The sequence below is a fragment of the Eulemur rufifrons genome, chromosome 7 (genome assembly GCF_041146395.1).
Source record: "Eulemur rufifrons isolate Redbay chromosome 7, OSU_ERuf_1, whole genome shotgun sequence".
In the NCBI taxonomy this organism is placed as follows: domain Eukaryota; kingdom Metazoa; phylum Chordata; class Mammalia; order Primates; family Lemuridae; genus Eulemur; species Eulemur rufifrons.
In genome coordinates, this window is record NC_090989.1 from 40,974,427 (window position 1) to 41,002,103 (window position 27,677).

At 37.1% G+C, this 27,677-nt stretch overlaps 1 pseudogene; it reads right to left on the bottom strand.

Annotated features, from left to right (window-relative positions):
* Positions 1-521: 521 nt before the first annotated feature.
* The window catches only part of LOC138385702 (inositol monophosphatase 2 pseudogene), a 133,735-nt pseudogene continuing 106,579 nt past the window's right edge, over positions 522-27,677 (bottom strand).

Here is a 27,677-nt window from a genome sequence, read left to right on the forward strand (position 1 = left end):
GACTTTCTACTTTAGTAGAAAGAAGACATAGATAGGGATTGAGGAGGGCACCAGTTTATATCATTGCTGACATTCAGCAAAAACAATTCAGAGCCATCATTGTATCAGAATGTGAAGTTTCTTAGGGGCTAGACTCAGGTAACTATAGTGATAGTAGGATAGAGAACCTCTACCTATACTCATGACGCAGTTCCTGTAGATAGAAGGAAATAAAATAATTTTTGAGAATGAAGAAATACTCCTCAGACAGTGAGTGGAAACCCAATAGACTGAGGTGAAAACTTCACCCAACTTCCAAGCTTCCCACTCAATCTTGGAGGGCCTGTTGAAAACAGTAGCTGCTGTGGTTGGAATGTTTGTCTCTTACCAAACTCATGTTGAAATTTAATTGCTATTATAACAGTGTTAAGAGGTGGGGCCTTTGAGAAGTGATTAGGCCATGAGGGCTCTGCCCTCATGAGTGGACTAATAACAAAAAAAATTATCCACTTTTTTTTTTCCCCCGTGAAAGAGAAGTGGATTTAAAAGGCTCGCCGCACACTTTAGCAGGACATTTCCCTTTGGGGTAGCAGGGAGCAAAGCCTGAGACGCTGGCCAGGAGCGCAGGCTGCGGGGGCCACCCGCTCCCCAGGGAGCCCCGCAGCAACACCCCATGGAAGCCTTCGGAGTTGCTCTGCTGTCCGCCACTGTCACTTCTCATCGTCCCGCCCATAGTTAATAGTCTGCAAGGCCTGAGCTATGAGCATCGCCATCTCTCCGGTGCCAGCAGCAACCACTCTGCAGGACATGAGGTCGAGGGGTCCACCCGAAGTGTCCATCACGATGCCGCCTGCTTCTCTGATGATGACTGTGGCGGCTGCCAGGTCCCAGCAGTGCAGGCCAAACTGGTAGTACGCGTTGGCGGCCCCGAGGCCAGGTGGCAGAGCGCCAAGGTGGAGCCTCCAATCACTCGGACCCCGTGAGCCTTGGCGTGGAGCAGCCGCTCCCTGTTGCTCAGGAACAGTTTCAGAGTGGCAGGGTCACGCTTGGGGCCGATTTCCGTCAGAACCAAGGCCTTGGAGAGGTCTGTCTCTCTGGAGACCTGGAGCCGCTGGCTGTTGAGGAAGGCGCCCCGGCCTCGCCGGCCCTTGTACAGTCGCTCCTCCGTGCAGTGGTAAATCCTGGGAGTGAATTTGTTATTGTGGAAGGAAATGGCTGTATTATAAAGAGAAAAATTTGGCCTCTTTTTCTCTCTCTCTTACCCTCTCTTTTTCCTTCTTCTATGTTATGGTGCAGCAAGAAAGTCCTCGCCAGATGCCTGCATTTTGATCTTGGACTTCTCAGCCTCCAGAACTGTGAGAAACAAATTTCTGTCCATTAAAATTATCCAGTCTGTGATATTTTGTTATAGCAGCACAAAACAGACTAAGATAATACCATTGAATGTTTGTATGCAGGAGCTAAGGTTCTGTAGAAAGAAATTTTAGTAAGGCCTGAACTTCTTAGCATGGAATAGACTTTGAAATGAGAAGTTGTTTTATTTTTTAAAATAAAGAATGCAAATATTTACTGGGGGAAAATGTAGCAGGCTAATACTTTGAGATATAAACTGTAGTTCTGTATAGGTTTCTTCTATAGAAAGCAGCAGAAATATTTCACATTTATATTTCAGTGAATAGATATAATCAAGGTCAGACACAAACAGAGAAAAGAAGAAAAAACTTTTGAAAAGATCTTTAAAACTCCTAGTTGGGAGAAAGGCCTTTGGAATTTTTAAAGCTTAAGGTTAAAATAAACAAATAAACAAACAAATAGTGAAATTGGAAAAACACATGATCAGAGAGAATCAGTATTTCCCATGCTCAGTGATTCAATAACATTTACTTGGACTGAGAGGAAAAAAGAGATAATCAGAGGATAAGCAAGAAAGTTTATATATGGTAAGGCCCCTGTGTTCTGCTCCTCCACACTTGCTTGAAAACTAGGGAGGCATAGACAGATCCCAGATCTGAGAGCAAGATCCATTCTCTCTTTCCCTGGGAGTACCCAAGAACATCCCAAGATCCAGACCTCCCCCTGGCTCCCAGCATCACATGGGAGCAGAAGGACAGCTAGAGTTGCATGTCTAATATGAGAGACCCTGGAGCAGCCTCACAGAATTTCTTACAACCCCTGTGGCAAGGTAGAGCAGCTAGTTTTTTCTTGTGCCTGTGAGAGGCTGCAAACATGCACAGAGAGTGAACTAGACCTGGAGAGTTTCTATAGGAGGGAGCAAGGGAAAACTTGGGGACAACCTAGATGGGTCAGTGACTGAGTATTAGATGAGAACATGTATATTTCAGAGGATGCAGCAGAAAGAGCTCATGAGCAGGGAGAAATACCATCCCCCCATTCTTTTCTATTGAGGCATCACCTAAGAACCCTAGATTTATGATAACAGCCCTGAAAAAAGGAGATGATCTTGACTTAAGATTTAATTTTGATCAAATGGGGACCAAAAATCCATAATAAAGTTGAAATATAGGAAAACAAACAAATTTCTTCTTCTTGCCCATTTGAGTTTTGTGGAATGAGATTCATACCCATTATAGTTTGTGTCTTCGTCCATTTTCTGGTGCTATAACCAGAACAGATGGGGTAAGTTATAAAGAAAGAAGATTTACTTGGTTCTGGGGCTGGGGGTTCTCGGGAAGTCCAAGATCGAGAGGCTGTATCTAATGAGGTCTTCCTTGCTGCATCATAGCATGGCAAGAGGCATCACATGGTAAGAGAGGGTGAGCGAGGGCAAGAGTGTGTGAGACAGAGAAAGGAAAAGGGGGCCGAATTTCCATGGTAATGGCATTAATCCATTCATGAGGGTAGAGCTTTCATGACCTAAATACCTCCCAAAGGTCCCACCTCTTAACACCATCACAATGGCAATTACATTTCAACATGAGTTTTGGGGGGGACATTTAAACCATAGTAGTTTGCATTTAAGTTATTTGTCAGCTTTAATAAATCCTTTTGTACTGTGAGTTCCTGGAGGATGATGGACGAATATCTTTCAATCTTTCTGATTGCCAGGGATCTTGAAAATTGTAGCAACTTAATAAGTATTTGTTCAATAGTATTGAATGGCTTAATCTAAAACATTTATAGTAGCAAATTGTCTTGATAACCAACTCATTTATATATTATTATCAGCTCTGGTGCTCAGGTACTTTTACTCATTCAGTGAATCATCAGACATAACCAGCTATAATGGACATCGGCTAATACAAAGAAGGCATAAAGGAGAAGTAAACCATGAGGTCATCACGACTTCAGCACATAGATACCTAGTCTCAGCAACTCTACTTCTTGAAATACTATCTTTGCTTGATTTCCACCACACTCCACTCATTTAGTTTTCCTTCTACCTTTTTGTTTACATCTGCTTAATCTGTGGTTTCTCCTCCATTAATCTTACTCAGTTTTCAGGCTATAAATTTGTTCTGTATAGTAATGACTCACATATTTATATATATATCTGGCCCATACTTCTCTCCTTAGCTCCAACTGCCTCCTTGACCTCTGTATGTAGATGGTTAGTTGGCTTCTAAACCTTAACATGTTCAAACTTATACTCCTATATTCTCCCCCAAGCCAATGCCTCCATCAGTTTTTTTTTTTTTTTTTTTTTTTTTTTTTTTTTTTTTTAGTAAATGACAATATTCCATTTCCAGTTTCTTGGGCCAAAAAACCTAGTGCCATTCTCGACTACTCCTTTTCTCTTGGACCTCATGTCCAAGTCCTCAGGGAAACTTATTAGCTCTTCCTTTAACATAATCAATCTCACTATTCTCATCACATAGACTGTTGTCCACCAGGTCTAAGCCACCATCATCTCTTGCCTTGATTATTGTAACAGCCTCCCAACTGGCCTCTCTTTCTAACCTTGCTCTCCTACAGCCTTGCAAAGGAATTAAGGATTATGTTCCCCCCAAATTTATATGTTGAAATTTTAACCCTTATGGATGGTATTAGGAGGTAGGACCTTTGGGCAGTGATTAGGTTATGAGGGCGAAGACCTTTTTTACTAGCACTTTTATAAAAGAGAACCCAGAGAGCTAATTTGCCCATTTCACCACATGAGGAAAAATTAGAAGGTGCTGTCTATGAACCAGAGAGTGGGCCCTCACTAGAAACTAAATCAGAGGATGCCCTTGATCTTGGAATTTCCAACCTCTGGAACAATAAGAAATAAATTTCTATTGTTTATAAGCTACAGTAGTCTATGGTATTTTGTTATAGCAGCCTAAAGGCACTAAGACAATCCTATTATCAACAAGGTGGGCCAGAGTGATCCTTTTGAATTATAATCAGACCAGATCTCTCCTTTGTACAAAATGTTTCCATGGCTTTAAAACTCAGGTAAAAGTCAAAATCCTTATTATGACCTCTCTCCACGTGATCTGACCCCACATCACCTCTCAATCCTCATTCCTTCCTCTGGGGACCTCAGCAACTCTGGCTTCTGTACTGTTTCTCAAACCTATCCAACATACTCTTAAGGCAAGGACTCTTTGCTACTCTCAACGAACATTCAATAGAGTGTTCTTCCCTTTGATATTGGTATGATTAGTTCCCCGACTTACTTCAGATCTTTATTCTAAAGTCCTGGATTTCCCTGGCCATTTTATCTAAAATTTCAACACCTAACTTCACATTTTACAGGGTCCCTCCTTGTCTTATAATTTCTTTTCAGCACACATCACTTATTTACATATATTTATCTTGTTTATTATCTTTCTGGCACTTGTTTTGTTCACTACATTATACCTGGCCCAGCAATGGTGCTTGTTATATGGTAAGTGCTCAACACATATTTGTTGAATGATAATTTAGTAAATATATGAGTATTTACTAAACTATCACCAGATTCTTTTCTAGTTTTATTTAATAATTTGTGGTCAAATGAAATACAGCTATTTTACTAACAAAATTTTTCAACATGGATTTTGTCCTTTTTCATTACAAAATCCACTATCAAAAATGCTGCTATATCATAAGTTTGCATACGATAAACTATAAAATATTTTCCAACTCAGCGTAAAAAGATGAAGTACTTTTCTCCTGGTAAATATACTTTATGAACACAATGCTATCTTGAAAAAGCCCTGTTAGTAATTAGCATAAAGGTTATTTTGCCTCATTGTAAATTGGCTCTTTATCCTAGAATGGTTTCTGTACCAAATCACAAAATAAGCATTATGCTTTTGAATGAAAGCAGTGTGTCTGTGGACAGTTTTATCTTTGCTTTCTTCTTTGGTTATATTGTTCCCTTTCACTAGAATTTTCAACCTCCTCATTTCTGCCTGTGGAAACCTACATATTAAGAGTGTAATATTTTTAATACTTGCTAAAGTATTTTCCTTATTAATAAACTGATTTTTCTTTGCAAGCTGTCTACTTTTGTGGCATCTGGGAAAGAGAGAAGGACAATGCTCTCCCTGAAAGGAGGAGAATATGATGTTGGCAACCCAGGTAATAGAATTTGTAAGCTACTTCTCATGCTTCAAAGCCCCAGAGTGGGGAGGAAGTTCATTACACAGGTAGACAGAAAAACTAGGGCAGAGGGGCTGCTGCCTTGATCAGCATTTGATTTCCCAGCAAGAAAGTGATATTCCAGAGCTTCTCTGGCCAAGGTGCCCCAAACCGGCAGTTAAGAGAGTGGGTGGTTAGGTCCAGTGGAGGGTGGATCTCATTTACATGTGCATGCTGCTCCCTTCAGTTCCAGAGCACACAGACACTGGTTTAAGGTCCCATTGTGCTGGAAACAACCTGAGAATGAGGACAAGGTGGAAGACAAGGCAGAGACTCAAAGTGGTCTGCAGAAGCAGGGAGCAGAGGGGAAGCTGTGTGAGCTTGGAGGGGTAAGGGACTGGACCAAGCTGAGAAATTTAGGATCATAGGGGTATAACTACACAACAAATAGGCTCACTCTGGGTAAATTGTCACCAACTAACATGCCCAAAGATTAGCTCAAGAATATCCCACTCCCAGGGACCAAGGTCCCCTAACTGTCCCCACTCAGAACACAACGTACCAGGAGTCAGCAAATTGTCTTCTACAGGCTAAATAGTTCCTGCTGCCTGTTTTTGTAGGTCCTGTAAGCTAAGAATGGTTTCTACATTTTTAAATGGTTGAAAAAGAATCAAAATATTTTGTGACACTTGAATATTATAGGAAAATCAAATTTCATGTAAAGTATCCATAAATAAAGTTTTATTGGAACATAGTCACACCTATGGTTGCTTTCCCACCACAACAGCAGAGTTGAATAGTTGCAATAGAGACTATATGGCTAATAAAGACTAAAATATACTGTCTGGCCCTTTACAGATAAAGTTTGCCCACTCCTGCAATACAGCATCTTAGAAAGTAGCCTAGGGAGAAACAGAGGAATCTGAAGAACTGAGCTATAACCTGAGAAAGACTGAATTAACCACAAAGAGACCACTGAATCATTTAATCTACTAAATTTAACTATTAATAGATTGGACAAAGAAAGGATTAGTAAGAAATTACAGATGATGCCAGTTCTGCCATGTGTCCCTAAATGGCTCAGAGGGGCATCCTCAATTATGAGGTGTCTCATGGAGGGTGGTATCTTGGTCCTCAACAGACTCAGTGCAGATTTCAGATTTGCTCACACCTTCTGTGAATATAATACTTTACACGTTTCAAGCACATAAAGATTTTACTATAGCCCAAGCTTATGAAACCTCTAGGCAGAACTGTGAAATTATATATATATATTCTCTTTCTTCCCACTTACAAGTCTGTTGGCAACACTATTTTAGTGCTTACTAAGGTACCAACCTCACTCAGGCTGTTTTATTGATGTTTTGTGTCACTTTGGGCGGCCCTCCCCTGTTCTCCACAAGACAGTGGAAACACCTCATTCACTTACACTGAAATATGACTGTCTGATAGTTACGGATATGTTAAGTGTTCCAGATATTTCGAAAACAATGATGAAGGAGCTCAGGAAATTTCAACTCAAAATATGACTCCTTGGTATTTTGAATTAAGGCCTTTCCAGATAAAAAGGCATTGGAAGGAGCTTTCCCTCTATCTGCATAAACCGGACTTACCTGATCAAAAGATCAAACAGGCAATTGACTTCCCTTCCTCTCCCCGTTATCTTAATATATTGCAGGAACAAAGAAGATCAAGAATGGAACCAGACTTGGCGAAAATTATTTTAAGCACAATACCTATCTCTCAGGTTAATTTACAAGTCAATCTGTTTCCCCCATCCATTTGTCCTCCCCAGTACCATTCATCACCCCTGAACAGAATTATTTAATACCTGTACTCCTCATTTTCCACCCTTTCCTTTAAAAGATGTGTATAAAAAAATCTGGATTCCATTGGGATATTTAGTTATCATTCTGGGATTCTCCCATGCACATGGTGAATAAACCTTTCTCTTATTAATCTGCCTTAATTGTCAGTTGGGCTTTTAGCAAACTTTCTTTGGGAAAAGACAAGTCTCCCCTCACCCCTACAATGGTTTATTAAGGTAAGGGATAAATTCTTAATGGAAGAAATTAAGCTGTGATATTTAGTTGTGTGCTCTTAAAATTTAAGCTATAGATTAATGCTAACACAACAGCTCAATTTGTAAGAAATCACGTGTGTGTGTATATATATGTATATGGGATTTTCCTTTATTTGTTTTGGAAATTTGCATTACATACTCCAATTTTAAAGGAGAAGAAATGGAAATAGACAAGAATTGATGTTGACTAAAGACACATCTGTATTTATATACCAACTGGGAAAGATATGGAAGTAATCACCTATTCCTTAAATTTAATCTTACACATTACTATTATTTAGGGGTTATCATTTCTCTGATTAGTTATATAACAACCATGCCACTAATTAAAACTACTTCCTTATTTACTATTTTCAGTGTTAGGTAGAGTTTTATTTTACTTAATCCCTAGAAGTAATTGTGAATAGGTATTACAATTTCAATTTTACAGAGGAAAATAGTCATACATCATTTTTCCCTTCAAGATTATGCACTTTGTAAGTGACAAAACCTGGATTTAAGCTCAAGTCTGTGTGACTTCAAAGCCTATGCTCTTACGGGTAAGTTTAAAATCCTAACTACTGCTTGACTCTATTTTCTATGTTTGAAATACATTTTTGCAAATGAATTAGGTTTTATTTTGTTTTGTTTTATAATTTTTGCATTTTCTGTACAGATGACCTAAAGATATTTGCAGCAAATCCATTCGTTTCTCTAACCCTCAAGGTTAAATGGCCCAGTTTAGCTATGACAGCATTCTTCTCGGTAAAGGAGATATGGCAAGGTGGCAACTGATTGTGCAGAGTTAACCTTGAAGTTATTTGATGTTAAATCAGTTTTACTTAGGGAAGTTTTTTTTCACCACGAAGGTCTCTTTTACTCTGTCATACAATTTGCTGTCAAACTAAATGATGCATTTAAATTGAATGGCCAAAGATAATGACTGTAACAAGGGAGAGACCAGTAGAATTGCTGTTGTAATGTCATTCTGATCTGAATGACCCTGTATGTTTGACTCAGGATACAAGGGGTGTCAAGTCATGGTAACCTACCACTGTTTCTTGGCCAAATAATGGAAGTTTCTAATGGGCTGGCATTTAAAAAAAGTTGCCCAAAGGGTAAGTCTTTGTTATAAGACACATTCAGAAATGAGCACAACACTAATTGGAAGTAGAACGTAACAATAATGTACCCAATTGTTCATCAAACTGAATAACATTAAAATCTATTTCTTACTGGAGCTGTATAGTATGGTAAAATATTAATACTTAGGAGAACAATTGTAGCCAGCAAATTGGTTTGGCTATGCTGGGAAATAGAAAGATAAATTGACAAATGTCTTCTTCAGAGACAATTGGGTCTATAAGTTGGATTTTTGTGGTGGAAATAAATAATTGGCACAGTTTCCATACTATCAGAATAATATCTCCCCTCTCCCTCCTGCTGACCATTGTCCCTCTTTTTTTCTTTCCTACCTTCCTTCCTTCTTTCCTTCCTTCCTTTGCTACAGCATGAAAATCATAGAGACTATTATTTGGTCTTGTTGCACAAAGAGGGCTCTTAAAATTTACTTTTATTTTTACAGTTTCAGTCATTTAAATTTAGCACCTATATATACTTGACTTAAATCAATTAATTCTCAAAAAGAAATGGACTGTATAACACCTTTATGTCACTTTTTTCATGCAGTTTTCCCCAGGTTTTATCATTCCGTAAGCCACAGGAGAGAGACCAGAGAGTTTTGCTTCTTAAAAATTTACTCAATGACATTCCATACACTTTATTATTTCTAAGTAGAGAGTCTCATAATCTTCTTCATGATACGATCTTAATGCCCTCATTCATGGACTTCACCTCATGAATATGGAGTTAATCGATATTAGATTCTGATTTTGCAATTCTTATAGGGCTTTCCCCCCTAATAGTGAGAATAGTATTTTTATAATCAGAAGACAAATTTAAGTTGCACCCTTTTCTTGAAACTCATTACATAATTACTTTGCATGTCCTTTTCTCAATTACATATTCTTTTCTCAATAATGAAATATGTAATTGGATGCTATTTACCTGTAATATTAATCCTAAATTCCTTTTGAGTTTTTATATTTGTAATTTTTTTGTGATTAAGAAGAAAATAATTTTGAAGTATTATCAACAGAACTTAAAAATAGTTTATAAGAGAAATCCCTACGTATAGGACATTTGAAAAAGCGGGCTTAAATATTTAACAGTAATGAGTGAATTGCAACTAAATGTTAGGAAAACAAACAAGAAAACATGCATGTCTTCCTTCTATTCACTGACTTCTCCCATAGAATTGATGATATTCTCAACCTTGCTTAAATAACTAAAGTAAAATTCAGAATAACTCTTCCTTCTAATTGTGGCACAGCTAGTCTTTTCTAATTTCAGAAAAGTTACTACTCCTTCATTACAGCTCATTGCTCTAGATTCCCTTCCTGTCTCTCAGATTTCTTCCCTATATTTGCCTCTTTCCCTTCTTCATGCATAATGATCATCATAGTAGGATTCCTATTAAAATGCAGATTTTTGATCCCTGTGGGTGAAGGGATCCTAAATTGAAGTCTCCTGGTGGGGAGCCCAAGAATCTGTCTTGTAGAAAGTTTCTCCGAGTGAGCCTTATTATGCCCAGTAATGTTTGAAATTTATTACCGGAAATGATGGGCTATTTCAGGCTTCCTCCACAATTCTGTCCCAGACACATCAAAATTCTCCCTGTTGTCCAAAAATGCATTGAACTTCTTCTGACCCCTGTTATTGTGTTAGTTCCAATCTCACTCCTGAGTCTCAGACTTACATCTGTCCTTGGAGAATTCCCAAACACCTCAAATTCCCCTTGAACCTGTTCTTCCTCCTGTCTTTCCTCTTTCAGTGATTGACATCACTTATACCTACAAGGCTGCCAGAACCAGAAACTGGGAGGTAACTTTCTCATTGTATTAATTTACTCACAGACTTCTGTTTATTCTGCCTTTTAATATCTGTACATTCCATTCAATTCTCTTTTGTACTGCTGTCACTAACCTTGCTCTGACCTCCATCTCCTCTCTCATCAAAATTATTACAACTGTAATGTTTATATTTCTCTTGTCTTCTATTCAAGTCCCATGTATTCTCCTTATAAGGTGTTAATCTAGTCCTGTCACTTCCTTGATTAAAAGTTTCCAATAGCTTCCATTTGCTTTTAGTGTAAAATATAAATGCCTTAGCGCGGCTTACAATAGTTTCTTCAAGGTTCCATGCTGTTTTTCTCCTCTGTGCCTTTGTATAGAGCACTCTTTCTTCCTGGACCCTATTTTCCACCCTCTTTACCTTGATCATTTCTACTTGACATTGAGGTCTCACTTCCTCTGGAATGCCTTTCTCCTCACCTCCAGGCTGTGGGCACAGCATCATAGCAGTGCCCCAAATAAGAAGGAAGAAAGGGTGGTGCCAGCCAACACTACTCTAACATTTTATTTCTTTCATAGTATTTTCCAGAATTGGGTTAAATAGCTACCTGTAGCTGCAAGGGAGGCTAGGAATGTTAAGTATCTGTCAAAGGAAATGCGATATCAAGATCAGTTCAGACAAATCATGATTCATCACTCCAAATCAGACAAATTGGGATCCTGTTATCAAGAAAGAAGGGAACATGGGTTAAGGGGAGGCAATCAACAGTATTTACTAGGCTTTTCCTTGTAGATGAACACCATGGGGAGTTGCCTGGCTGGCCTGCTTCTTAATCCAGCCCTGGTTGTGCACACCGTCCTTCCCCCAGCCCCAGGGCTGTTTCCAAAGTAAGAAGCAAATGCCTGCAAGGCTCTCCCAGTCAAGGTTAAAGTCTAGGCATCTTTGTGTTTGCTGCCTCTTAAGGGAGCCTCTTGCTACTTTGCATGCTACTTGTTTCTGGAACTGAAGAAACACTGCTTAAAAAGATTAATTTGGCTGGTGCTCCAGAGAATTTGGAAGGTAAACAACTGTTTCTTTTTTGTCAATATGGCAATTAAGAACGGGGAGATTAAAGAAAGAAAAGTAAATGCAGCTTTTATTTCTACAGTAGACTGATAGGCTAGTGAGTCACTGAATAGGTAATGAGCACCAGAATAGTTTTGGATTAACAAATTCAGTTCAGGGATAAAATTCTCTCTTCCCTCAACTATTTTGCACCCCAAAGTACCCACACACAGCATAGACAGAAGCTTTCCAATTTGGAACTTGTAATTTGTGTCCATTTGATTGTGGTATAAAAACGTTTTTATGTCAGAGATACAAATGTGCATAAAAATTTGGTTTCTAGTAAAAGCTGATTTTTCTGCAGCCAGAAGTGTTACTTTTGATTTTATTGTGGTTAAGAAAAATGTAAACATATAGACATGTTATTAGAGTAGATGATCCAAGGGCAGTATTAGTAGTTGATATAAAATTATATTCTCAGAGTGAATACTAGCTTCAGTTCTGCTGCCAGTTTACCTACCAGTGACCTTGGAAAATTGCTTAATCTTTTTGAGATTGTTTTCTCCCTCTTTAAAGAGTAGTGATAATGCCTCTTTCTCCACTGAGTTGTTGAGAGCTCTTTCTTATACTTCATTGTACCCATTATGTACAACTTAGTGCCTGGCATGTGACATTTAGTGAAGGCTACATATTGAATTCAGATAGACATTTAGTAGAATATAGAGTTAAAAATCAAATGCAGTATGTATGTGAATATATTGTGAATTACTATATAAATATAAATATTATCATTGTTGTCAAAGAAAAAATTCCAACAAATTGAGTTTTAAAGATCTAATTGGCTTATACTAGTGATTCATGAAGAGGGCAGCATGCAGTCTACAAAATAGTAGGAGCTCCACCAGGTGGAAAACAACAATTGGCTTTTGTAAAGAAGCTTTAGCAATTTTACAAAAGAAGAAGAAACAGCAGTGCAAACATTGGATTGGGTATCCTCAGCTACTCTCCCTGTATGGGTTAAAGCAGTGGGGATGTCTCTATTATGCTATCTTAGATTTACTAGACTCCTTTTGATTGGTTGCAGTAAATCTCCTGCCTTTTTGGAAAACTGGCCTGTTTGGAGATTTGGCTCTCATCTTTCTCCTGATTTCTCAGACGGTCAGATATTAAAAGTAAACAACTTAGGTATTGGTTTGGTGATGTCAAACTTTAGCATAAGTGACTCCATTTTGGGCCTCCTCTCTTAACATTGTTATTCTCTTCTGTGATAACAAAAAGTCCATTTTGTTTATGAACCAGTGAAATCATTTAAAAGGCAACTTTATCATCTTAGTTTTCTTCAAAGACCACTCCACTGAGTAGATGAAACAATGGAGTAGGAGTAGCTTTTGACATACTATGATTTTTATTATCAGTCATTAACAACTAATCAAAAACTAAACTAGCTAAAGGGTGGCCATAAAGAAGGAAATTTACTTATTAGAACATAATTTCAGGACGAGATTATGATGGAGTTTTCCCCAACTATTTCAGTTCCTAGAAGATTTGAGATAACGTGGCCCTGAAGGCATGATGGGAAGTATTGCCTAGAGGAAAGCACCATTGCAGTTGCTTTCTCTCCAGCAGAGAATTCCAGAACATCCACTCACACATCCCATCTAATGCCTGCAAACCAATTATCTTACATGGTTAAACTTACAGGAATATTGGGGCTGGAGATGGTAGTGGTGCTAGGAGAACCCAAAGAGGAAAAAGGGACATTTTTTCAGAGGATTTATGCTTTAGAAATTCTTTTGAAATATCAAGAGAAGTGAGAAAAACCTTAAAATGCAAATGTTATCTTAGTGGTTACTGTTGTTTCTCTCAGTTGCTCTTTCAGAGCAGCAATAGCCAGATAAAATTGATGACTGGTATAAAGACACTGCAATAAGAACTCTAAATTACTATGAAGAGGTCTGATAATCACCAAATGGTTCATTTTTAAACCATTAATTAATAGTTATTAATAATTGATTAACTAATGCCCCCCCAAAATTAGAGTTAACATTGCAATAACTGTAGACAAGGGTAATGTCACCATGCAGAGAAAATTACTTGTATATGGAAATGAAAATGGATAATATTTAGAAATACTACCCACTTTGTTTTTCCTTCTTGGTAATTGTCTTTTTTTTTTTTTTTAATTTCAGCTTATTATGGGGGTACAAAAGTTCAGGTTATATATATTGCCCGTGTCCCGCCCATCCCCCCGAGGCAGAGCTTCAAGCGTGTCCATTCCCCAGACAGTGCACATCGCACTCCCCATGTAAGTATACACCCATCCCCTCCCCCCACCCCCCACCTCAGTCGGAAACCTTATTCTGCAGCCTTCAGGATTAAACTAGGACATGAATGAATGGAAGATACCTTGTGCTAGGGAAAAAAGAACAAAAAAGAACTCTGAAAGAGTGTCAAATTCTTGACTTTATAGCTCCTAATAGGCTTTTGTAATTTTCTATTGGAGATATTAGTCTTAAAGCTGCAGAATGTTTGAAAAAGAAAAGCTAGGCACTGTTGAGACATAAGAGGTTCATAATGGAATAGCAGAAGTTGGGCTTGGATACTCACAATCAAACATATGGAATTTATACCAAAACCCACAATGTTGGGAGGAAATGAATGGTGACTCATTTTCTTTACCCAAAAAGAGATAAAAGTACAACTACTTGAACAGAGAGAAGTAATTGAATTTGATGTGCTTGGGATTTGGATACTGATGTGACTTTGAAAAGGGGCCATTGCCACACATCCCTGAGTAGTTGAAAGTAATTTTCATAAACCTGTAAGTACTAGTTTTGGTTTTTGTTTTTGTTGTGTGACTTTAAAAAACCCCAGCTGTTATCAAAACAAAGATAAAAATCACCCATAATCCTACCAACTCAGTAATATACATTTCAGTGCATATTCTCCTTGTCATTTTATCTACGCATATTGATGTATGTTTATGTCTGTATCTGTATCCATACTTGTATCTATACCTGCAACTATAGCTGAAACTGTACCTATATCTATATCTAAAAGTAGTATTATTAGTGGCGAGTGATTGTCCTTGGTTCATGTGTTTGGTGACAAAGAATTGAAACCGAATACCAAGCAGCAGAGCAAAGTGAAAGAGTTCTATTAAGCAAGTATACCTCCAGACATGGAGGGGGGTGTCAAGACAGATCAGCAAGTGATAGTGCACTCCACAAGGGGGGCAGGAGTGGGCACACATCCCAGGGGACAATGGCCCTGGGGTCCCTTTGGGTTCCCCTTTTACTTTCTTCTGACTTCCTCATTCTTTTTTTTTTTTTTTTTTTTTGAGACAGAGTCTCGCTCTGTTGCCCAGGCTAGAGTGAGTGCTGTGGCGTCAGTCCAGCTCACAGCAACCTCAAATTCCTCGGCTCAACCAATCCCTCTGCCTCAGCCTCCCGAGTAGCTGGGACTACAGGCATGTGCCACCATGCCTGGCTAATTTTTTCTATATAGATTTTTAGCTGTCCAAATCATTTCTTTCTATTTTTAATAGAGACGAGGTCTTGCTCTTGCTCAGGCTGGTCTTGAACTCCTGACCTCGAGTGATCCTCCCGCCTCGGCCTCCCAGAGTGCTAGAATTACAGGCATGAGCCACCGCACCTGGCCTGATTTTCTCATTCTTGCGTTGCCATCCCTCTAGCCAATGAGAATATTGTCTCCTCCCATCCATCAGGAGGGGGAGCTTTTTACTTTATTTGTTCGGACCTGATGTGTCACGGCTTCTAAAACCCATGGGGGTGGAAAGGGCAAGCTGCAATGCTAATCTATGGTAATGATGGTATAATGAAGTCAGAGTCATTTGAGGACACTCTTGTCCCCCATCTGCACAGGCACCTCCTGTGGGACTTTCCCCAAACCAGAGCAAGCAAGGTGTTCTTACAACGGGTACAATTGTAGCTTGACCATGGCTTTTGTTTTCATTAATCCATAACCCTAATTTTGTTCCTAGAGTTTCATGCCACCTGAGTTCTTTCCATGCCACCTGTGTTCTTTATCTTAATCTCCTGCCTCAGTATGTGCTGAAATTCTGAGAATTTAATGACAACTGAAAAGCAAAAATAATAATAAAAAAAACATGGAGTCAATATTTATACCAAAATGAGATCACAAACTATTTCTTTGAACCCCAAACTATAAGCAGTTAGGAACAAATTATCAACAGCCACAAAACCTTCGTGGCATCAGCATGTTCAATAGAAGAGGCAAGAAGCAATGAAGTAACTGCACGGCTTGAGCACAGGGATCCACAAAATAGCCAACAAGAAGGTGTGGTGGGTTAGTTAGAGAACAGCAGTTAAAAGTGGAGGGAGTTTTGCCTATTCCTATAATGGGTGAGTGGAAAGGCTATATTAGGGTTTAGTGTGCTGGAGATGTCTAGCCCCTATGAACTCTTACAAATGGTCAACCAGGATATCCTTCCAGGACAGAGTATTGAACTGCCAGGAGTAAAATCAAAATTGGTCGGGACAGAGACAACAGCAAGAAAGGAAAGTGTATGTCCAGGTAAAAGTGAGAAAGGAAAACAGAACGAGAAAGTCTCAGGAAGTCAGCCATCATAGTTTTTAATGCTATACACAAATACTAGCAGAAGGAGGTCTGTGAAGTTAGAATATGTCATTTGAACCAAGATCCCTTCTAAAAGTTCAGGAAAACAATTTAATGTTAAAACAAACACACAAAAACATGCTGAGGTTAAATCCCATTAAACCTTATCAAGATACAAAGAGAATACGGGGCAGAATAACATCTGTATAGACAATGAAAGCATGACAGCTGATATGCCTGTAAAACACAGATCAAAATTATAACCTGCTATTTCAAAACAAGTTTGAAGACATTCAAATGTGATACAAAATATAAATGCATGGCATACATACAGAATTAGAAAAAGTCAGAAATGAGGTGACAGTACTCAAGAAAGAATTAGATATAGAGAATGATCACATTAGAAAGAAAAAATAAACATACCTACTAATGCCTTAAAGAATAAAAGGTTAAAAGTTAAAAATTAAAAGCCAAAGGAAAAAAAGGAACACTGAAGGTAAGAAGATAACACCCCATAATAAGAGTCTCTGAAAAAGAAAACCAAAGTAAAAAATCTCAAAACCATAATTCAAGAAAGCTTGTATAGGGTATTAAAAAAAAAAGAATAAAAAGACTTGAAATTTATTGAAAGAGCACATCATACACTGAGATTTTCAAGAACATCAACACATATTTTAGGGAAACTCTTAGACTTGAAAGAAAAAAAGTCCTTTGGGCATCTGGGCAAAAAGAGCATATAACTTACAGGGGAAAACTGTATTATCTTCATGCTTTTCGACAGCAATGATTCATGTCGGAAAAAGAATGAAGAGATATATTTAACATATCAAGGTGAAAATATGTGAAATAATAACTTTATATGTAGCAAAATGATAAGTAAAACAGGTACAGACATTTAAATACACAGGAACTCAGAGAATATTGTTCTATGAGCACTTCTCAGAGGAATCTGCTGGAAAGCAAACTTCAGATCACCAAAATGACTAGACTGACATTAAAATATGGGATGGTGATGAGACTACATACTTATAAAATCAGGAATAAAGGAGGATCAAAAAGGGGAAAGTGTATTGCAGTACGAATTAAAAAATGGGGAGGGGAGAAGAGAATAACCTATATAAAATTTTAAAATCATTTTTAGTAATTATTATTGGTGATGATTTTATTTATGTTACTATTCTGGGATTATTCTTTGTATAATGTGGAATGAAGCAAGGATATCTTCTCTGTACTTGAAAACCAAGATTCTTTATGTGAGAGAAAGAAGATACAAATGTAATGTAGAAGAGTTTACATAAAAACAATATCATTGTGAAAAAATATATAATATATATGGAAATTGTAGCTACTATGTATATATTGAGTGTATCCAGTGAAAAGACCTGAAAAGAATGACTAGCCTAGTCACAATGCAAATTCTGGTGACCAAATTGTGTCTCAAAATACCAGGGCTTCTTGAAGAAATGACTGATTCTACACCTAGGCCTGGAATTGTATAAGTTTGGAAAAGCATCTTTTTGCACCAGGTAGCAAGGCAATTAACAGAGACTTTTAGCATCATGTCAAACAGAATTATGTGCTATGTTTAAGTGTCTCCCATTGCCAAACATAGGGCAATTTGAGTTTCAATAAGGATCATAAATATAATGTGTTGACACCCATGCACTATGTTTAAATTAATGAGTTTAAAATTATATAAATATTAATTAGTCATCCTTTGAAAATGTAAGTGAATTAATACATATCTTGAGAAATGGTATATAAAGGTCAAGAAAAAGCATTTATGTTGCTTTCTTGTATGAACTGTATTTCTGGGTGACCCAATGGTAGATAAGGGAAGTATCTCTTTCTAAAATTATTTCAGCTCATCAAAAAAAATGGTAGAATTAGAATATTAGCATTTTACACAGTAAAATGTGCTCCAGGGTAAATTATTTCCACCCAGAATATGAAGTGAACTGGTAGTTTCTCTTATGATACCATACCCACATAGACTCTCTCTCTCTCTCTCTCTCTCACTGCATGTATGAAATACATAAGTTTTATTATAAAACTAGAATAATATTGTGATAGTGTTTTCTCACCTTTTTAAAAAATTAATGTATCATAACATTTTCCTTCTTTTAGCATACATTTATCAGACAATACAACATTTATAGTGACTGTATAATAGTCCAGTGTATGGGTATATAACATCAGGTTCATAATTTAAATCATATGCTATTTTTATTGAACACTTACTTTGCCGTTAATGTGTTTAATTTCTATATGAATGTCGCTTTAACAAAACCTTTTGTATTGGAATGCTTTCTATAGCCATAGTTATTTCCTTAAGAAAGTATAATTATTAAACATATATTTTTAATGATTTTGATACAAGTTGTCAAATTGTCAAATTTTCCTTCAGAAAAGTTTACTAGCTTACATGTCCACCAGGAAATTGCAGTCCTCTACATCCCTGCTGTCCCTTTAGGTACTGTTGACCCTCTGTATCTGTGGGTTCCAAACTGGAATCAACCAAACACAGACCAAAAATATTAAAAAAAAAATAGTAAAAAAGCAATTAAAAATTATACAAATTTAAAAAACCAATATAATATAGCAATGATTTACATAGCATTTATATTGTATTAGGTAACATAAGCAATCTAGAGATGATTTAAACTATACCTGAGAATGTGTGTAGGTTATATTCAAATACTGTACCATTTTAATATAGGTCTCAAACATCCTTGGATTTTGGTATCTGCAGGAGGTCCTGGAACCAATCTCCCACAGATACCGAGGGGCAACTACATGCTTTGTAAAAGTTTGCAGTAGTAACAAGAGTAAATTATATCATGTTTCAGGTATAATATGATTCTTACTTGAACACAGTTTTAGCAAAAAAAATATTTAACTTGCAAACATTAATTTATCTGCAACTTTTAAGTAACGTGTTTGAAGGAGTGAAACAAACTGTTTTTGCCACTTCAGATGCCAGTTGCAATTGTTAACAGTAGGTTGTCACCTATACTTCTCACTGACTGGCTGTAAACTGGGGATGCCCTTCCTTGGGTTCAATTAATTTGCTAGAACAACTCTCAGAACTCAAGGAAACACTTACATTTACCACTTAATTATAGTAATAAAAGATGTGATAAAGAATACAGACAAACATGCAGGCAGAAGAGATGCATGGGGCAAGGCATGTGGGAAGGGGTGCAGAGCTTCCACGCCCTCTCCAGGTGCACTAACTTCCAGGAACTTCCACATGCTCTGCAATCCCAAAGCTCTCTGAATCCTGACCTTCTGGGTTTTTATGGAGGCTTCATTAGGTAGGTGTGATTGATTACGTCACTGGCCATAGATAATCAACTCAACCTTCAGCCCTTCTCCTTCCCTCGAGGTTAAAGAATGGGACTGAAAGGTCTAACTCTCTGATCACAAGGTTGGGTCCCTGGCAACTAGCCCCCATTTTGAGGCTATCCATGAGCTCACCAAGAGTCACCTCATTAAAACAAAAGATGCTCCCATCACCCAGGAAGTTCCAAGACATTCAGGAGCTCTGTGTCAGACTCTCCTATCACTCAGAGAATTACAAAGGTCCTAGGAGCTCTGTGTCAGAAACTGGGTCAAAGACCACATATTAGAGCAAAAGATTCTCATAACACCCCTATCTACAAAGGCTTAGGAGCTCTATCTCAGGAACTTGGGGCAGAAACATGTATACACACACACACACACACACACGTACTTATTATATCACCACATCACATTTATTATTTCTCCTTAAGTCTACAGAGTTTGTTATTGTATGCCTCTAAAACCTTAAATCAACCTTTTCACTATTTTAAATACTATAAAAGTTGGTAAACCGAACATTTTTTTTAAAATGTGGAGTTAAATAGTATCTTATCTGGCCTCATTTATTTGCTAAAAATAATGTATCAGTCACTAAGTACAATCAGCTATTTCAAATTTTTCTATAAATGGGAGAGATACTGTATTTAACAAAATCCATAAGGTTAACCAGCTAAGCATTTATTCTGATGAACTGGTCCAATTAGCCTCTTTTGCTGCTTCTGCTATTTAGAGCTAGAAGCTAAGAAAAGACTCAGCTTTTGGTTTAACATTTTTCTAGAAATTACTGAACACATTTGAGAATAAACAGCATATTCCCCCCTTGAAAGCATCTTTGATATATACTTAAACTGGGTTTTATACTCTGCTATGGGACTGGAGATTTCTAAAATGCAGGCCCTGCTATCAGGGTTTCTTATTATGGCTGTGGTGGCGCTGGGATTGGACAACCATTCATCTTCCTGGCAGAGATTCATTTAAGTGACTCCTAAGTACCTGAGTGTTGAATTGAGCCCAGCCTCTTTGCAACAGGAGGATCTCCTTGAAGGAGCTAGGTGTGTGTATGTATTTTTTAAAAAAGATTAAGTACTAATATTTAACCATGGCTGAGCTCTGATAGTCTCTTGTTAATCTTTGCAGGGTATTCCCCAGTAGAAGAACTCAGTTTTTGGTTAACATTTTTCTTAAAACAACAGTCCTTGCTATTTCAATCCGTCATTCCCTGGGGCAAGAAAGCATGCCTGAGCATCCAGGGTTACATTTCCTGTCTCTTATCAAATAATCAGAGTCTCTCTCCAATATAGTACTTTGAACTTAATACAACTTTCTTGCTATGTATGTGAGACCTGTAGCTCTTCATATTAATCTCCTTTATCTTGCTGCTTTCACTCCTTCTATCGGATCTACCTTTGTATATTAAAAAGCTAATTAGTTAAAAGATATTTCAGGAATGTATTAGAATGTGTAGAGAGTCAGGTAGGTGTATTGGAGATTTGTTCAGACCCTTCAGTTTATACAAAACAAGAAAGAACTGAGACCAGTGAAGTTATGACTTTCCAATGTTCACAAAGCAAGTTCACAGCTAATATTTTTGTAACTTCACTCAGGTTGTGGATTAGTTTACATTGTAATTCCTGTGACAACAATGAATATAATTCCCTGGTTCATTAATGGCTTCAAAAAGACTAAGTTACCAATATGGATCTTCTAAAGTTATATGCAGAAAATACATATTGCTGTTTGTGTAACTGGATTTCTAGAAGCATGGGTGCAATGGCAAATAAATTGAAACATGTTTCAATATTGTTGCATTGATACATATTCCATAATGTACTCATTATACTCATGTTTGCTTTGTCTTACTAATAGTCTATATACTTAGAAATACTTGGAAAATCAGAGTTTATAAGAGAGCTTTAATTAAAACAGCAATGAGAGCTTGATTACCAAAATTGATTTTGCTGTAATAAGATATCCTTCTTTCTGACCTCTTGGCAGGCTTGCCATGCTGAGGATTCTTTCTTGGAAAGGTGGCTTTTGCTTGTCTTAGTGGCATGTGGCACTCTGCTTTTCTTCAAATATGCTGTGGGACCTTTTGTTCTATCTCCTTTGTTCCCTTCTATTTCACTCCTATCTCTTTTTTTTTTTTTTTTTTTTGAGACAGAGTCTCACTCTGTTGCCCAGGCTAGAGTGAGTGCCGTGGCGTCAGCCCAGCTCACAGCAACCTCAAACTCCCGGGCTCAAGCGATCCTCCTGCCTCTGCCTCCCAAGTAGCTGGGACTACAGGCATGCACCACCATGCCCGGCTAATTTTTTCTATATATATTTTTAGCTGTCCATATAATTTCTTTCTATTTTTAGTAGAGATGGGGTCTCGCTCTTGCTCAGGCTGGTCTCGAACTCCTGAGCTCAAACGATTCGCCCACCTCGGCCTCCCAGAGTGCTAGGATTACAGGCGTGAGCCACCGCGCCCGGCCTCACTCCTATCTCTTAAAATTAGCCATCTCCAGGTGTTTTTCTGGATTTTGTAAATTTCTGTCCAGATACTCTTTTTTTTTTTTTTTTTGCTAATAGTTTTATAACTTCAACAATCATCTCTGTATACACAATTTCATTTACTATACTTTCAGCTTCAACTTTTTTCCAACTACTGGTAACTTCATTTCTAACTGCCTATCAAGTAACTTCATTTTGATGTTTTCTGGCATACCAAGTTCAATATGTCCAAATCTGAACTCATTATCTCAACATCCTTAAACCAACTTGCTCTCCTTATTCTCCTCTTTCTGTTAATTCCACATATTATCCCAGCTATTTCTTTCCAGTTGCTCAGACTCAAAGCCTAGGAATAATTTTTTCTTATCATATATCAATTCCTTATCCCTGCCATTCCAAGAGTTGTTGCTCTGAACTGAATGTTTCTGTCTCCCCAAAACTCATATCTTGAAACTTAACCCCCAAGGTGATAGTTTTAAGAGGTGTAGCCTTTGGAAGGTGGCTAACCCATGAGAGTAGAGCCCTCATAAATGGGATTGGTGCCCTTATAAAAAAAGAGGTCTGGAGGAGCTTGTCTCCATCTTCTACCATGTGAGGACACATAGATGTTTCCATCTGTGAGGAACAGGCCCTACCCAGACACTGAATCTGCCCGCACCCTGGTCTTGGATTTCTCAGCCTCCAGAACTGTCAGCAATAAATTTCTGTTGTTTATAAGTCACCCAGTCTAAAGTGTGTTGTTATAGCAGCCTGAAGAAACTAAGATAGTTTTCAAGTCTTGTAGATTTTATTTCTGAAATATTCTCTCATTCATCCTCAACCTCTTCTACAATCCTAATTCATCTCTTTATTAACTCTTTCTGAACCTCTGAAAGAGTTAACTATTGGTCTCCCTACTTTTAAAAGTCTTTGTAAATTACCCTGAAAACATATATGATTTTAATCTGCTAAAAGCATAGCTTCAGATCATGTATTCAAAGGCTGCCAATGGTCCCCACTCACTAACAATGTTTTTTTGTCAAGCTTAGTAGTTTTTCTGGGAAAGAACTTCACACTACTGTGCATTGTCTTTTCTTTCACTTTTATACATGTATTCTACACAAGTGCTTCTCAAATTTAATGTGCATACAAATCAAGTGTAGATTATGCACTGTGGAAAGTTTTATATCCCTTTTTAGTTCTGTGCTGTTCATTCTGCAATACCTTATTGTCCCATGTCCCTCTATTATAAATCTATTTCTCCCTCAAAGCACATCTCAAAGCCAACCTATCCGTGAAATCTTATTTGCATGAATTTTACATTTCCTTCTTTCAAATTCCCAAGCATTGATATGTATATTCTTCATGACACTTAAACTGTATTACCTTACATGATAGTATCTCAAATAGAATGTGAGAATTTTGAAGACAGAAATTATGCTTTATTTCACTCTATAGCCCCTATAGACCTTGCACAACACATCACATGCAGTAGGTGCTTAATAACTATTTAAATTGAATTATTCTGCATGGTTTAGCCATGATAAAATAAACCACTAGTGAACAGATTTCAGTTCATAATTTATGTTTGTGATATTTCCTATAAGCTGAAAAAGTTTACATTTTCTTTAGCTGTGGCCTTTTCAGAAATAGTAGTATAAATTCCAAATATCAAACTCTGCCCTATTGTTAAAACAACATTGGATTTCAAGTTAACTTGATGTTTGAGATTAAAAAGGAAAATGCTAAGTATTAATGAATATGAAGAAGGTTAAATTATTTTTCCAAGATAACTTAAATTGGTAAAAATAGGTAGAGGAGGGTGTTCCTGCAGCTGAACTGGACTCTTTTATTAAGTTGTTCAAGGTATTGTTTGAGAAATACTGTGTGTTCCCCATGAAGTGAAATCACTACAGGTTGTTTCAGTTTGTCCTTATCCAACCGGAAGGAGAACTGTGTCCATTGTTAAGAAGTGGGAATTGCTGGAGCTTTAGACTTAAATGAAAAATGCTTCTGGGGTGCTCATTCAGTCATTCACATTTCTTGTCCTATTAATATAATGCCAGGCAATGTGTTATTGATGCAGAACTGAAAGTCATAATCTGTTTCCTGTAATCAGCTAAAAATCTAGCTGGAGAGATAGAAAAATAAACAATCACCAATAAAACAATGTGACAAGTGGTTAATTAGAGAAGCTTCAGAAAGTCTAGAAGAATAAATAGGATTTGATTGGCAAATCTTATTTATTAGAAGAGGCAGAAGAGCACATTTTATATTGGGCGATACTTCTCAATCATTTTTATTTTTTATTATAACCCCCCCTAAGGAATATTTCAGAGGGTTTTTTCCTAAATTTTAGCACCTACCCCTAGTAACACATTAATACCACAGATGTGTTGAATGTCCCTTTTGTATGGTGGCCTATTAAAGTGCCACACAGCACAGCGATAGTTAAGGTTTTTTCATCTCCTCAAAACCTATTTTCATCCCTTTGGGACAATATGATTCCCCTTGAGAATGCTTGACATAAGGGGGATAGTGTGCCTGATCTTGTCTACTAATTTTATTCCCCTAGAGTCAATTTTGAAAATCTCCTTGGGGTCCTACTGCCCTCATATTGTTTACCCTGCCTTGATCTCAGCTATTTTTATTTGATTATGGCTTAAATATTGCAACTAACTGGCATTTGGGGCAATTGCTCTGCATTAGTAGGCTGAGAGTCTCCTGTGAGTAACAGAATAGTAAAAACTAACAGTGGTTTACACAAGAGAGTTTACTCTGGGAGCACAACTCTGCTCAATGCTGTCTTAAAGAACCCAGACTTCTTCCAGTTCATGCTGCTTTGTCAGCTCTGGGATGTGGCCCTTGCCCAAGTTGACTTCTACAGCCTAGGTCGCAGGAGGAAGAAACACAGAAATAAGGGAATGGGCATATGACAGCTGCCTCTTAAGGGAGGCATTCAGAAAGCTGCCACATAGCAAGTCAGCTCATAGTACATGGGCCAGGACTTAGTCACATGGCCACACCTGGCTACAAAAGAGACTGGGTAATGTCATCATTATTCTGGTGGCCATGTGCTCAGCTAAAATGGAAGCTGGGAGGATAGATATTGAGGGACTACTAGGGTTTTTGTTACTCCTTGCTAGGAATTTTTTACTTTAAAGCAATTATTTTTGCTAGCCAAATAAAATTGTAAGAGTTACTAAAATAAAAATAAGATGCTTTAAGATTACTCACATCTTTAAGAGACATCTACAGACATGCTTTAAGTCTGACATTTAACACATTAAACTCCTATTATACTTTTTTCCTATAGAGTTTTTATCTAGGCATGATTTTTATATTGTTACAATTACTAGTCAGATATGAATGTTTCTTTTTCATTTAGGGTTATAAGTATTTTTCTATGTTACATAATCCTCACCATTTTAAGGGCTTTCAATATGTTATAATGTATATTTGCATGTATATTAACTATTCCTTGTTTGAGATAGTTTACTTAGTAATCTGTACACCAAAAGTGAGTTAATTGGGTTAAAGGCTATGTTCATCTTATATGTCTTGAAACATAATGAAAAATCATTTTTCCAGAAGGTATCTTCCAATTTACTATCTTTTACATGTATAAGAGTGTTTACTTGATTATCAAATTTCTTTATTTTATAGATTTAAAAGGCCATATTATTCTTATTTCAATGTGTTCCTTTGACAACTACTATAGTGGAGTTGAACATATATATATGTATATATAGTTTTTTATTGGACTAACTTTAATTTCAATTGTTCATATAGTCTTCTAAAATTTTATTATTATTTTTGAATACCAATTTGCATAAGCTTTCTACACAATATCAATATGGGCTTTAGAATATAAAATTTTCTGCAAATATTTGTCTGGAGCTATTTTCTTATTACAAAATCATCATTATTATTATCATTCCAGCAATCTTCTCTCATATTCTCAAAATGCATTCTTCAGGAAAATAAAAATGTAAAAGAATAGTCAAAATACATGTCAAACATCAATGAAGAGCAAATGTTAGAGCAGACATTGTTAAGCCAAGGAAACATTCATTTTAATAAATTTCCCTCTTTGATTAATTTTCTCTTGAACACTACAAAAATAAACACACACACACACACACACAAATCAACCTTCAGGGTTTTCTAACTATTTGTTGTGACTGTGTGATTCAATTCATTAGAAAACTACCAGAATATAGTGCTGCTCACAGTCCACTGGAAGAATCTCAATTTCACACTTTGGTTCCCAGAGCTGCTTTGCAGCATTGCTATCATCTGTTTCGGGCTCTGGACATGCAAGCAGAAGTCTCTTACATTGGCTTCTCAACAGGAAAGGAGAGAAACAATAAAGGAAACAGCAATTAGATCAATATATAATAATACAAAAAGTATAGCATTGTTCCACATACTCATATGTGTGTTACTGAAGTAGTGTGACTCTTTCCCACTCAAATAATGCTTTGTTTTTTCAAGAAGATTGATTTGTACAAGCTAAAACATAGGAAGCAACCTGAGAAACTAAGACATTGTGCATTACTTATTTGGTGTATTATGTAGCTATAGTCCCCCCCTTTTTTTTCTTAACTAGAAGAAAAGAAATGACCAAATCCAAGAATTTAATCAGCAATGAGGTTTCAAATGAAAAAAAAAAAACTTTCTGTAAATATATTTTTCAAATCTGTTACTAAGAAATACTATGAAAATAAACCAGTTTAAAGGACATAATCTCATCATGGGCAGGACAATAGGGCATATTTTATTTATGTTTTGTGACACTTTTTAGAAAACAAGGTCACTGAGCAACCTGAGTGTCTAATGTTATTTTAGCAAGTGCTTCTCCAGTGCTCTGGAGACATCAGACTTCTCGCTGCCATTGCTTCCTACCAGAGGCAATGTGATATATGAGAAAATGCACTGGCTTTGAAGTCAGCTAAATGTGGGGACACATTGCAGCTCCTTCACTTTCTTCTTCTGTGTTCCTGGGTAAGTTTACTATCCTTTCTGTCTGTCTCATTGTAAGATTCTTAAAAAGGGATACAAATACCTACCTTGCAAGGTCACTGTGAAGATCTGTGGTGAGGTAAATAGAGTATCCACCATAATGGTCATAACAAAGTGAGAATTCAATAACTGATATTATTATTTTCCTTTTTCTAATCTATCCTATATTTTTTCCTGGGCCATGTGTGGCAAATATTTCTTAACTGCGCCTGTGTTTCCATCCCCATCCTCTTTCCATACCCATAAGAAGATACTGTTAATTGATTATGGCACTGTATTCTACTGTGTTTGGACAGTCTTTGAATCTAATTATCTTTTACATTTGTTAAGAAAGATATGTGTTATGTGCTTTTTTCTTTTGTGGCAGGTGTTATAATTTCCAATACACATTGCATGCAAGAAAAAACATATTTGTTGAGTGAGTTCTCCATTTTGGCATTTGAATTTTACTATAATTTGATTTTGTACAATACTGGAAGAATAAAATAAAAGGGAATTAATTTGTGCCCTGAATGTTTTTGAATTTTCTTTTCAATGCTGATACTTCATAGGATACAGGTTCTATTATGAACAGATTCATGACTCTAACCCGATTAGGTGAACTCTCATCTGATTAGTCCTCACTAGTTTCAGGAAGAGATCCAAGACCCAAAGGGCAAGGAGTCCCCAGAACTTTGTTGTTCCTTTTCTGTGATAGTGCTTAAAGCTCTGAGAAATTCCAGAACCACGG